Below are 12176 nucleotides of genomic sequence, written 5' to 3'. Positions count from 1 at the left end.
GAACTTATTATTATGCGAGATCTGATTCACTCAAAATAATCAAAATAGTTCTTATAACAAGATCGTACTTCTTACATTTAGCCATTCAAGTCTTTTTTATTTCTTTATTTCATTTTAAGGGTATTTCACTTAAATTCATGACAAAGTCTTAGCAGTAGAAACTGAATTTAAGATAAATATACTAATATTCGGATTGTTAAATTCTACAACTAAGCATTGCTAGCTTAAAAGATTCTCCTTTTGTGACCTGTAATTAGTAAAATACTCTAGATACGAGACCAGAGACTATCTTGAATCAAGTTGACGACACGTGTAGCATTGCAACAAGTTTATTTTTTTTCCCATTTCAACATTCAAGCATTAAAACATCTCTTAAGATTCCACTTCCCCAGGACCTCAGGCACCAAAAAAAAAAAAAAAAGTCTACGCATTTTGACTTACAGTGCTTACACAACGCCAAAGCAACAGTGCATTTTGGGGGCACTGACTATTCATGTGTACGAGGGGTTTACAAGATCAGGCACAAAAAAAATCCCAAACAAACAAACACTGAACTTAACTCACAGCATTCCAAAAAGACCTCACTAAAACGCCCTCCACTCACTCATAGGCTTTTTGAAGGCACTTGTCTGGTCTCGAGTCTGTACAGCATCTAGAAGGAGCTCACTCTGAATGACTGAGAAAACAGTCGCAGTAAACTTAGGATCTGTAAGCTGGAGTTGAATTGTAATGAAAGATTCAAAGATTTCAGTAAAGTTCATTTATTCCCAAAACAAGCATACTTTTTTTTCTTGAAACAAGATGAACCGCATTTGACAAATGTCCAAAATGTACTTACTTGTTTTAAAAAAAACTTGTTTTATTTTCAAAGGTGCTCCAAATAAGACTTTTTCAAGACATTTTGTCTCTACAAGATTTTCAAGATGGACTGTCTAAAAACTAGCCTTTCTAGCTAAATGAGGTTTTGCTTGTTGGGCAATTATGTCTTATAATAAGGGTGGCTAGATGTTTTGACTTGAAATTAGACAAATAAACTCATCTCATCTCATTATCTGTAGCCGCTTTATCCTGTTCTACAGGGTCGCAGGCAAGCTGGAGCCTATCCCAGCTGACTACGGGCGAAAGGCGGGGTACACCCTGGACAAGTCGCCAGGTCATCACAGGGCTGACACATAGACAGACAACCACTCACATTCACACCTACGCTCAATTTAGGCCAAGTTTACATTAGACCGTATCTGTCTCGTTTTCTTCGCGGATGCACTGTCCGTTTACATTAAACCGCCTGGAAACGCCGGGAAACGGGAATCCGCCAGGGTCCACGTATTCAATCCAGATCGTGTCTGGTCCGGTGCTGTGTAAACATTGAGAATACGCGGATACGCTGTGCTGAGCTCTAGCTGGCGTCTCATTGCACAACATCACTGTGACATCCACCTGCCTGATTCGCTGGTGTTGGTCATGTGACGCGACTGCTGAAAAACGGCGCGGACTTCCGCCTTGTATCACCTTTCATTAAAGAGTATAAAAGTATGAAAATACTGCAAATACTGATGCAAATACTGCCTATTGTGTAGTTATGATTGTCTTTAGGCTTGCCATCCTTCCACTTGCAAGTGGTAAGTGACGCGCATACCCGATATGCACTGGGATCACACACACAGCGGCTCAGTCCCGAATCACTGCTCGTGCGCTTCACTCGCGCGCTCTGTGAGCTGCGCAGGGCCGGAGTGCGCACCCTCCAGAGGGCACTTGCTGTTCAGGGCGGAGTGATTTGGAGCGCAGGGTGCCTGCGGAGCCGAGCGTATCCGTGTATTGGCGTTGCTGTGTGCACACGAATCGTGTATTGGCGTTGCTGTGTGCACGCTAATCGTTTTAAAAACGTTAATCTGATGATCCGCTGATACAGTCTAATGTAAACCCCACCTTAGAGTCACCAGTTAACCTAACCCGCATGTCTTTGGACTGTGGGGGAAACCGGAGCACCTGGAGGAAACCCACGCGGACACGGGGAGAACATGCAAACTCCGCACAGAAAGGCCCTCGCCGGCCACGGGGCTCGAACCCGGACCTTCTTGCTGTGAGGCGACAGCGCTAACCACTACACCACCGTGCCGCCCACAAATAAACTTCCTAAGATTTTTATTTTTTGCAGTGAGGGGAATAATAAAAAAGTGAACACCAACTGTTACTGTTACAGACTTGCCTGGAAGAGGACCCAAGTTTATTTTGCCCCATGTACAGTACAGTGAGGAGGAGGGTAAGAGAGACAAAAAAAAAAATCAACAAAGGATCACTGTTGGTGAATTACAAGAAAAAGTCAAATCTGGTGGTTTCTGAGTTTCCAAAAACATGCCAACAGATTATTTGGAAGGTTTGCCAGAAAAAAAAAGCCTTTTCTGTCAGTTAACCACAAACATAAGCACCTGAAGTTTGCAAAACATGACTACAACTGTGACTGGAACCGTGTTCTCTGGTCTGATGGAACAAAAATAGAGCTTTTGGGCAATAAACACTCAAGGTGGGTTTGGTGTATAAAGAAGGACGGCTATAATGAGAAGAACCCGATCCCAACTGTAAAATATGATGGAGGTTCTGTGATGTTTTAAGGATGTTTTTCCTCCAAAGGCCCTGGAAACCTCATTAGCGTACATGGCATCATGGACTCCATGAAACACCAGGACATTTTAAATCAAAATCTGGCTGCCTCTGCCAGGAAACTAAAACTGGGTCGTCATCAGATCTTCCAGCAGGACAATGATCTGAAGCACATGTCCAAATCAACACAAAAATGGTTCACTGACCACAGAATCAAGCTTCTGCCCTGGCCATCTCAGTCCCCTGACCTTAACACCAGTGAAAACCTGTGGGCTGAGCTGAAGAGGAGAAGCACAAGAGAGGGCCGAGGACCCTGGATGATGTGGAGAGATTGTGTAAAGAGGAATGATCTCAGATGCCCTGCTCTGTATCTCCAACCTTATAAAATGTTACAAGAGAGACTCAGTGCTGTTTTACTGCCAAAAGGGAGGGTGTACGAAGTATTAAATGCAGAGGTGCTAATAATAGTGGCACATGTGTTTTTGTTGAAAATAATTATTTCTAGATGAAGGATTTGTTTTTCTCTGAATAAATTTTTCCAATTAAAGGTTGGATTTTTCTCATTTTTTCCGTCTGAGATGAAGCGACTTCACCAAAAGGTGGATTTTTTTTCCCCTAACGCTTTTTACTAATCTTTACAAGCAGCCAATAATCATGGAGGACACTGTACATATAAAAATAGAAAAATGTTCAAATCTGATTGATTTTCCATAAAATCTTATGCCTGGATCATACAACATGATATTCACGATGGGTACCATGTCAGATTACGCAATCATTGGGCCATAAGTTTTTGTCCTGTCTTGGTCAGGAAATTGGGAACACTACAAGTTTGACACTGACCAATCATCATTCACGTTCTTGCGTGTCATCGGGGAGTAGAGTTGACACATTTTCAATCCTGGCCATCAAGGAACACATCATAGCAGTTGGCAAACTAGATTTTTTTTTTGTCTGGGTGCTGTGGGCCATCCCGGATGCCATATTGATATTCTTCAATTATGTCAAGGCCCGGGGCGGCACGGTGGTGTAGTGGTTAGCGCTGTCGCCTCACAGCAAGAAGGTCCTGGGTTCGAGGGCCTTTCTGTGTGGAGTTTGCATGTTCTCCCCGTGTCCGCGTGGGTTTCCTCCAGGTGCTCCGGTTTCCCCCACAGTCCAAAGACATGCAGGTTAGGTTAACTGGTGACTCTAAATTGAGCGTAGGTGTGAATGTGAGTGTGAATGGTTGTCTGTGTCTATGTGTCAGCCCTGTGATGACCTGGCGACTTGTCCAGGGTGTACCCCGCCTTTCGCCCGTAGTCAGCTGGGATAGGCTCCAGCTTGCCTGCGACCTTGTAGAACAGGATAAAGCGGCTACAGATAATGAGATGAGATGAGATGTCAAAGCCCAAGTTCCCAATGTTCATATTCTGGCCTGACGCTGAAAGTTTGACACACACAACGGTGTTAAAATTGGGCTGAACTCGTGTAGTCTGATCCCAGGATTAGATTGTCAGTATTTATCACGTTGTCATTATAAGCGTTAAACCAGCATGATGGTGAGAAATTGCCACTCACCTAGGGGAAAAAACAAAACAAAACCAAAGTTATGCATGGCTGCTTCGCCAAAAATAGACAGATGTTTCATTTAGTTATGATCAGCACGGCCATGTTTGTCCGTGTTTGATAGCTGTCATGTATGATAACGTTACAAGAAAAAAAGGTAACGTTTACAACAGGCGGCACGGTGGTGTAGTGGTTAGCGCTGTCGCCTCACAGCAAGAAGGTCCTGGGTTTGAGCCCCGTGGCCGGTGAGGGCCTTTCTGTGTGGAGTTTGCATGTTCTCCCCGTGTCCGCGTGGGTTTCCTCCGGGTGCTCCGGTTTCCCCCACAGTCCAAAGACATGCAGGTTAGGTTAACCGGTGACTCTAAATTGACCGTAGGTGTGAATGTGAGTGTGAATGGTTGTCTGTGTCTATGTGTCAGCCCTGTGATGACCTGGCGACTTGTCCAGGGTGTACCCCGCCTTTCGCCCGTAGTCAGCTGGGATAGGCTCCAGCTTGCCTTCGACCCTGTAGAAGGATAAAGCGGCTAGAGATAATGAGATGAGATGAGATGTTTACAACAGGAGCAGATTACCTTGGGTTTTCAGTACGTTTCTGTATGCAGGAGACACAGATGTTGCTGTAGTATGATTTAGTCTAGAGGAAGGGAGCAAATTGCGAAATTTTAGTAGTGTCACGTTCAGACACAAAAGGCATGAGAGCCAGCCGAATAAGAAAAGCGATCAAGTCAAAACGAATAATACACAGACAAGCATTTTAATTGGAGTTTTGAAAAAGTCGGCAGAGATCCTTCATCCTGACCGACTTAAACTTGTGTCTTAAATCTCTCTTTGGTTTTCTTTTATTCACGTACTTTGCCTCAGCGATTACCAACCACTGTGTCTGATCCATTTCGACACTCCTGAAACTGCACAAGATTGCTCAGGAATCCATCCAATGCAATCTACCAAAAAAAAAACCACACACACACCAGTTACTAACACTCTACAGGAATGCGGCAACATCTTCCTTCTTGACGTCATCACTGTGTTCAGTCATGGGACGGTGAGGGACAGATGAGCAACATAAAAAAGTCAGACTTGATGAAACTCAACGTGTCAGCCTTGTTTCCACACACCAGCTATACCTTGGCTCAGAAAGCTGCATTTCATATCAGACAGAAAGAGGCAATCTTTATCTCCTTTCTAATTCACTGCTGCCAAAAAGAACAGCTGTTTTCTTTCGACTTGTATTCATCTTTCTAAACCCAAGGCTTTCATCACCAACAGTTACACATTATTTGCATCTGAATACGCCTCTGTAGGCTACGTATGCAGCGGGAGACTTTACTGTAGCATATACCATGGGCTGTCTTTGACCCATTTACAGGCAATGACGTCATGAAACCAAGCAAAGATACCATCTTGATTAGGACCCATGAGAACAATCTTTAGCTCTCTTGTTTTGTTGACCGTCTGTGCAGTTGCCGAGATGAGACAAGACAAGGAGCTCATGTCCCTGCTGGATATACACTGACGATAGTAGACCATGCAGTCCTACAGAGCCCAGGCTGAGACGAAAAGCAGTCCGTAGCTACCATTCGGCATTCTTGATCTGGCTGTCATCCTTCCTGCCCAGGAATGAATAAGACTTAACCATATCATGCAAAATGATGACCTAGCACTTAGTCATACAGCTGATTGTGGCACAGGAAGCGTTTTGTTTTGGATGTAAAGAGGCATACGAGTTAGGCGCTTAAAAAAAAAAAAAGGGTTTTAAGCTTTCGCAAACTTGAGATTAAGATGATCCCTTCATGTTTCCTCCAGTATGCTTTTTTTTTTGTGTCCAGACTACCCACTCTTACTCTTACCCATGAATTGCTGTATTTACTCTGAAAAGATTAAAACCCCCCCCACCTTTTTTCACCCCCAACATGTAGTCACAAGCCACAAACAAAATCACTTGTTCAAGTCGAAAATGAAACAAGCATCCGTTATGACTTGATCAGATCATGCATCTTTACAGAAATCCCCTACTATAGGCCACTCTTTGTTAACACACACCACAAAATTCAGTAATCACATAGAACACATTTTCAGGTTGCTGTAAAAACAAATGGCACAAGTGTGAAATGTTAGATTGTGTATAAGAAGGCAGTGCCTTTATTCTGTGAATGCTCTTTACAGGTTCTCAAATATCATGACATGATGTATTTATGCGAATGTTTCACGGTAAAATTGTAAAGGAATGTTATACCCTGTAAACAGCTCTGTATAGGATAGCATTTTCTATACATACATGTACATTATCGTCACTATTTTAATAATAACAATAATAATAACAACAATAACAGGAAGACAAATTGGCATACTTAAAAAAAAATCAAACATTTTGGTTGACATTACTGTCCAATTTGCATATGCTTTACACCACGGTTTTGTTCAAATACCATGAAGCCCCTTCTGACCTCATGTATGAAATTCATTTACAGGTCAGATGGGTTAGGTTTTACATCGGAGTATAAAACACGTAGACATGTCCGGTCTACGCCGTGTTTCAGCCAGACGGCTTTGGGCCGTAGAGGATAATTCCCAAGCTCCTAATGTAGGGCACTAGAGGCCAAATCCACCCCCAATCAGAGCTTTATCACTGTCCCATGTTACCCGGTTAAATTAACTCTCACCATGAGAGCAATTTGGTTTAAACGATTAACACCACCATCTTATTATACACTGCTCAAATAAATTAAGGAAACACACAAATCACACATTGGAGTTTAATGAACAAATTATTCAAGTTGAAAACCTTCACTGATGTACATTGTATAATTTGTTGAGAACAAAATGACATAACTACGGTCAGTGGAAACCAAAATCATCAACCCATTGAGGGCTGGGTTCAAAATCACACCGAAAATCAAAGTAAAATTTGAAATCACATGCTGATCCAACTTGCGTGAATTTCATCACTGTAACTCAATGTGACGCAGAAGTGTGGATGGCCCCTGCCTGCCTATATGCACTCCTGACAACATCGAGGCATGCTCCTGATGAGCTGGCAGATCTCCTCACAGACCCCGATCAGTGAGCTCCTGGACAGTCTGTGGCGGTACTTGGCAGCATCAGATGTACAGACACAAAACATCCCATAGGTGCTCAATTGGATTTAGGTCAGGGGAACGTGAGGGCCAGTCAATGGCATAAATGCCTTTGTCATCCAGGAACTGCCTGCACACTTTGGCCACATGAGGCCCGGCATTGTCCTGCACCAGGAGGAACTCCGGTCCCACTGCACCAATGTAAGGTCTGGTGATCACTCTGAGGATTTCATCCTGGTACCTAACAGCACTCAGGGTACCTTTGGCTAAGACATGGAGGTCTGTGTGACCCTCCAGGGATATGCCTCCCCAGACCATCGGTGACCCACTGCCAAACCGGTCATGCTGGATGGTGTTACAGGCAGCATAATGTTCACCATGGCATCTCCAGACTCTTTCACGCCTGTCACATGTGCTCAGCGTGAACTTGCTCTCATCTGTGAAGAGAATGGGGTGCCAGTGGTGGACCTGCCAATTCTGGTGTTCCTGGTGAATACCAATTGAGCTGTACACTGCTGGTCTGTGAGCACAGGTACCATTAGAGGATGTCAGGCCCTCAAGCCACCCTCATGGAGTCAGTTTGGTCAGAAATCTGCCCACCAGTAGCCATGGAGGTCTGTGTGACCCTCCAAGGATATGTCTCCCCAGACCATCATTGACCCACTGCCAAACCGGTCATGCTGGATGGTGTTATAGGTAGCATAATGTTCACCACGGCATCTCCAGACTCTTTCACGCCTGTCACATGTGCTCAGTGTGAACTTGCTCTCATCTGTGAAGAGAATGGGGTGCCAGTGGCGGACCTGCCAATTCTGGTGTTCCTTGGTGAATACCAATCGAGCTGTACACTGCTGGTCTTTGAGCACAGGTACCATTAGAGGATGTCAGGCCCTCAAGCCACCCTCATGGAGTCAGTTTCTGACAGTTTGGTCAGAAACATGCCCACCAGTAGCCTGCTAGAGGTCATTTTGTAGGGCTCTAGCAGTGTTCCTCCTCGCACAAAGGAGCAGATACTGGTCCTGCTGCTGGGCTGATGCCCTTCTATGGCACTGTCCAGCTCTCCTCATGTAATGGCCAGTGTCCTGGTATCTCCTCCATGCTCTTGAGACTGTGCTGGGAGACACAGCAAACCTTCTTGTAACCGCACGTATGGAAGTGCCATCCTGGAGGAGCTGTGCAACCTGAGTGGGCGGCAGGTACCGCCTTATGCTGCCAGTAGTGACGAGGACACTAGCAAAATTAGAGAAGATTCAGTCAGGAAGGTTAAAGAGAGAGCAATGGTCTGTGGCCACCACATGCAAAACCATTTCCTTTTTGAAGGTGGCTTGCTTCTACCTCTCCATTACACCTGTTGTTACTTTCATTTGCACCAAAGCAGGCGAAATTGACTCACAATCACTTGTGCTTGCTAAATGGACAGATTGGCATCCCTGAAGTTTAACTAACATGTTATACTGTGATGATTAAGTGTTCCCTTAATTTTGTTAAGCAGTGTACGTACATAAAAACATACATACATAATGACATGAGATTATTATCTGATGACATACAGTTTCATTTGGTGCTCACTTTATTACCATGTGTGTCAAAATAAAAGTAATACAGTAGTACCTTACTCATGAACCACTTGTGCAATGAACACTAATCACCAGGATGCGATGCGTAAAGGATGGAAGCAGTTCAGTACACTTTCAACAGGCAACTCTTCCTCAAGGTGCCTGTGTAGGTGTTATCGAAAATCTACCTCTAACTTTAGGCTAAGGGTGTACAGTAACTATCCCAACAATTTGGATCGATGCACTCATTTAAAAGGCAATGACTGAAATCAATTAGAAAAAGCAGTCCTTCTCGACACAATCATTCACAAATGATCAGTAGGCTCACCCTAGATGCTATCAGAGGTTACTAAAATGAATTGTATCAGATCGCATATCTAATTGTTGCTCTATGAGGTTATATCAAATGGAAACCTGAGGTTCACACTTTAAACCACAGTTGATAACCTTTAGCAAAGTATTTCAGCAGACTGAACCAAGTATTAAAATACTGGAGCAGAGCTGCTGATAAATGTATGGGGGCAAAGAGAAAAGCAACCGTAGTTTAGTGACTAGATTTCTAAACATGAACCTGCTCATCTTCTGTAGCTGATCCTCTGCTGTGGTTTATCCAAGAACACAGATACACTATATGGCCAAAATTATGTGGACACCTACTCCCGTCATTCATTTTTATATTTGTACAGTGGTGCTTGAAAGTTTGTGAACCCTTTAGAATTTTCTATATCTCTGCATAAATATGACCTAAAACATCATCAGATTTTCACACAAGTCCTAAAAGTAGATAAAGAGAACACAGTTAAACAAATGAGACAAAAATATTATACTTGGTCACTATTTATTGTGGAAAATGATCCAATATTACATATCTGTGAGTGGCAAAAGTATGTGAACCTTAAGGATTAACAGTTAATTTGAAGGTGAAATTAGAGTCAGGTGTTTCCAATCAATGGGATGACAATCAGGTGTGAGTGGGCACCCTGTTTTATTTATAGAACAGGGATCTACCAAAGTCTGATCTTCACAACACATGTTTGTGGAAGTGTATCATGGCACGAACAAAGGAGATTTCTGAAGACCTCAGAAAAAACGTTGATGATGCTCATCAGGCTGGAAAAGGTTACAAAACCATCTCTAAAGAGTTTGGACTCCACCAATCCACAGTCAGACAGATTGTGTACAAATGGAGGAAATTCAAGACCAATATTACCTTTCCCAGGAGTGGTCGACCAACAAAGATCACTCCAAGAGCAAGGCGTGTAATAGTCGGTGAGGTCACAAAGGACCCCAGGGTAACTTCTAAGCAACTGAAGGCCTCTCTCACATTGGCTAATGTTAATGAGTCCACCATCAGGAAAACACTGAACAACAATGGTGTGCATGGCAGGGTTGCAAAGAGAAAGCCACTGCTCTCCAAAAAGAACATTGCTGCTTGTCTGCAGTTTGCTAAAGATCATGTGGACAAGCCAGAAGGCTACTGGAAAAATATTTTGTGGAAGGATGAGACCAAAATAGAACTTTTTGGTTTAAATGAGAAGCGTTATGTTTGGAGAAAGGAAAACACTGCATTCCAGCATAAGAACCTTATCCCATCTGTGAAACATGGTGGTGGTAGTATCATGGTTTGGGCCTGTTTTGCTGCATCTGGGCCAGGATGGCTTGCCATCATTGATGGAACAATGAATTCTGAATTATAGCAGCGAATTCTAAAGGAAACTGTCAGGACATCTGTCCATGAACTGAATCTCAAGAGAAGGTGGGTCATGCAGCAAGACAACGACCCTAAGCACACAAGTTGTTCTACCAAAGAATGGTTAAAGAAGAATAAAGTTAATGTTTTGGAATGGCCAAGTCAAAGTCCTGACCTTAATCCAATCAAAATGTTGTGGAAGGACCTGAAGTGAGCAGTTCATGTGAGGAAACCCACCAACATCCCAGAGTTGAAGCTGTTCTGTATGGAAGAATGGGCTAAAATTCCTCCAAGCCAGTGTGCAGGACTGATCAACAGTTACCGCAAATGTTTAGTTGCAGTTATTGCTGCACAAGAGGATCACACCAGATACTGAAAGCAAAGGTTCACATACTTTTGCCACTCACAGATATGTAATTTTGGATCATTTTCCTCAATAAATAAATGACCAAATCTAATATTTTTGTCTCATTTGTTTAACTGGGTTCTCTTCATCTACTTTTAGGACTTGTGTGAAAATCTGAAGATGTTTTAGGTCATATTTATGCAGAAATATAGAAAATTTTAAAGGGTTCACAAACTTTCAGGCATCACTGTATGTGTGCGCACACATACACATATATACATGCACACACACATATTTTGCGACTTACGACCGATCGACTTTACGACCGTCTGGTTATGACTGGCAAGTGTTTCCCAGCTGAGCTAGCTGAGCGTACGACAGTTTCCGCCCCAGCTCCCGGCAGCGCCCAGCATCCAGCCAGTGTTGCCAGATACTGCTGACGGCTTCCAGCCCAAAATATGTTCAAAACCCGCCAAAATGCACTTAAAACCACCCAATCTAGCAACACTGCATCCAGCCTCTTCTATTGCGTGCGCAGTGTTTCGCTGGACAAACAACGAGCGAGCTACAGCGCGCGTACGGCTTAACCAGATCTTGTGCTATAACGTGCGCAGCTGGTAATCAAAGTAACTTTCACTTTTCTGTTCTGTTACACTGTTCTGTGTCCAATGTCCAAAATGAAAAGTTAGTTTTAAACTGTTCAGCTAAAAAAAATGTAATTAAAACGACTGTGTTGTTGAAATGATGTGTTTGCAATTTATTTATAATCAAAAACTGATACAGGTGGATGAAAGAGTGATAGTGTGATAAAAAAAGTACTACACTAGTACTACTGAGTGATAAGAAGTCCTAGTGAATGCTTGATAAGTAGACAATAATAAATAATTAGGTGTATTTTTCGGTGCTCGCGCACTATGGCTCAAAATAATATACCGGCAAGAAATAAAAGTTACTTTCACCCCTGAGTATGCAGTGTTGGACTTAAACCAAATAATGAGCCAAGGTAATGAGATAAGAAAATGTTGATAAAATAAGACTTGAAGATGATTACAGTATCATTACACATCACAATATACTTACGACCAGATCGGTTTACGACCGGTCAGTCGTAACCAAACGCAGTCGTAAGTCGACAACTACCTGTATATGCGCGCACACACACACACACACACACACACACACAGCGGCACGGTGGTGTAGTGGTTAGCGCTGCCGCCTCACAACAAGAAGTTCCGGGTTCAAGCCCCGTGGCCGACGAGGGCCTTTCTGAGCGGAGTTTGCATGTTCTCCCCGTGTCCGCGTGGGTTTCCTCCGGGTGCTCCGGTTTCCCCCACAGTCCAAAGACATGCAGGTTAGGTTAACTGGTG

The sequence above is a fragment of the Neoarius graeffei genome, chromosome 6 (assembly GCF_027579695.1).
Source record: "Neoarius graeffei isolate fNeoGra1 chromosome 6, fNeoGra1.pri, whole genome shotgun sequence".
In the NCBI taxonomy this organism is placed as follows: Eukaryota; Metazoa; Chordata; class Actinopteri; order Siluriformes; family Ariidae; genus Neoarius; species Neoarius graeffei.
This window is presented reverse-complemented; position numbering follows the sequence as displayed.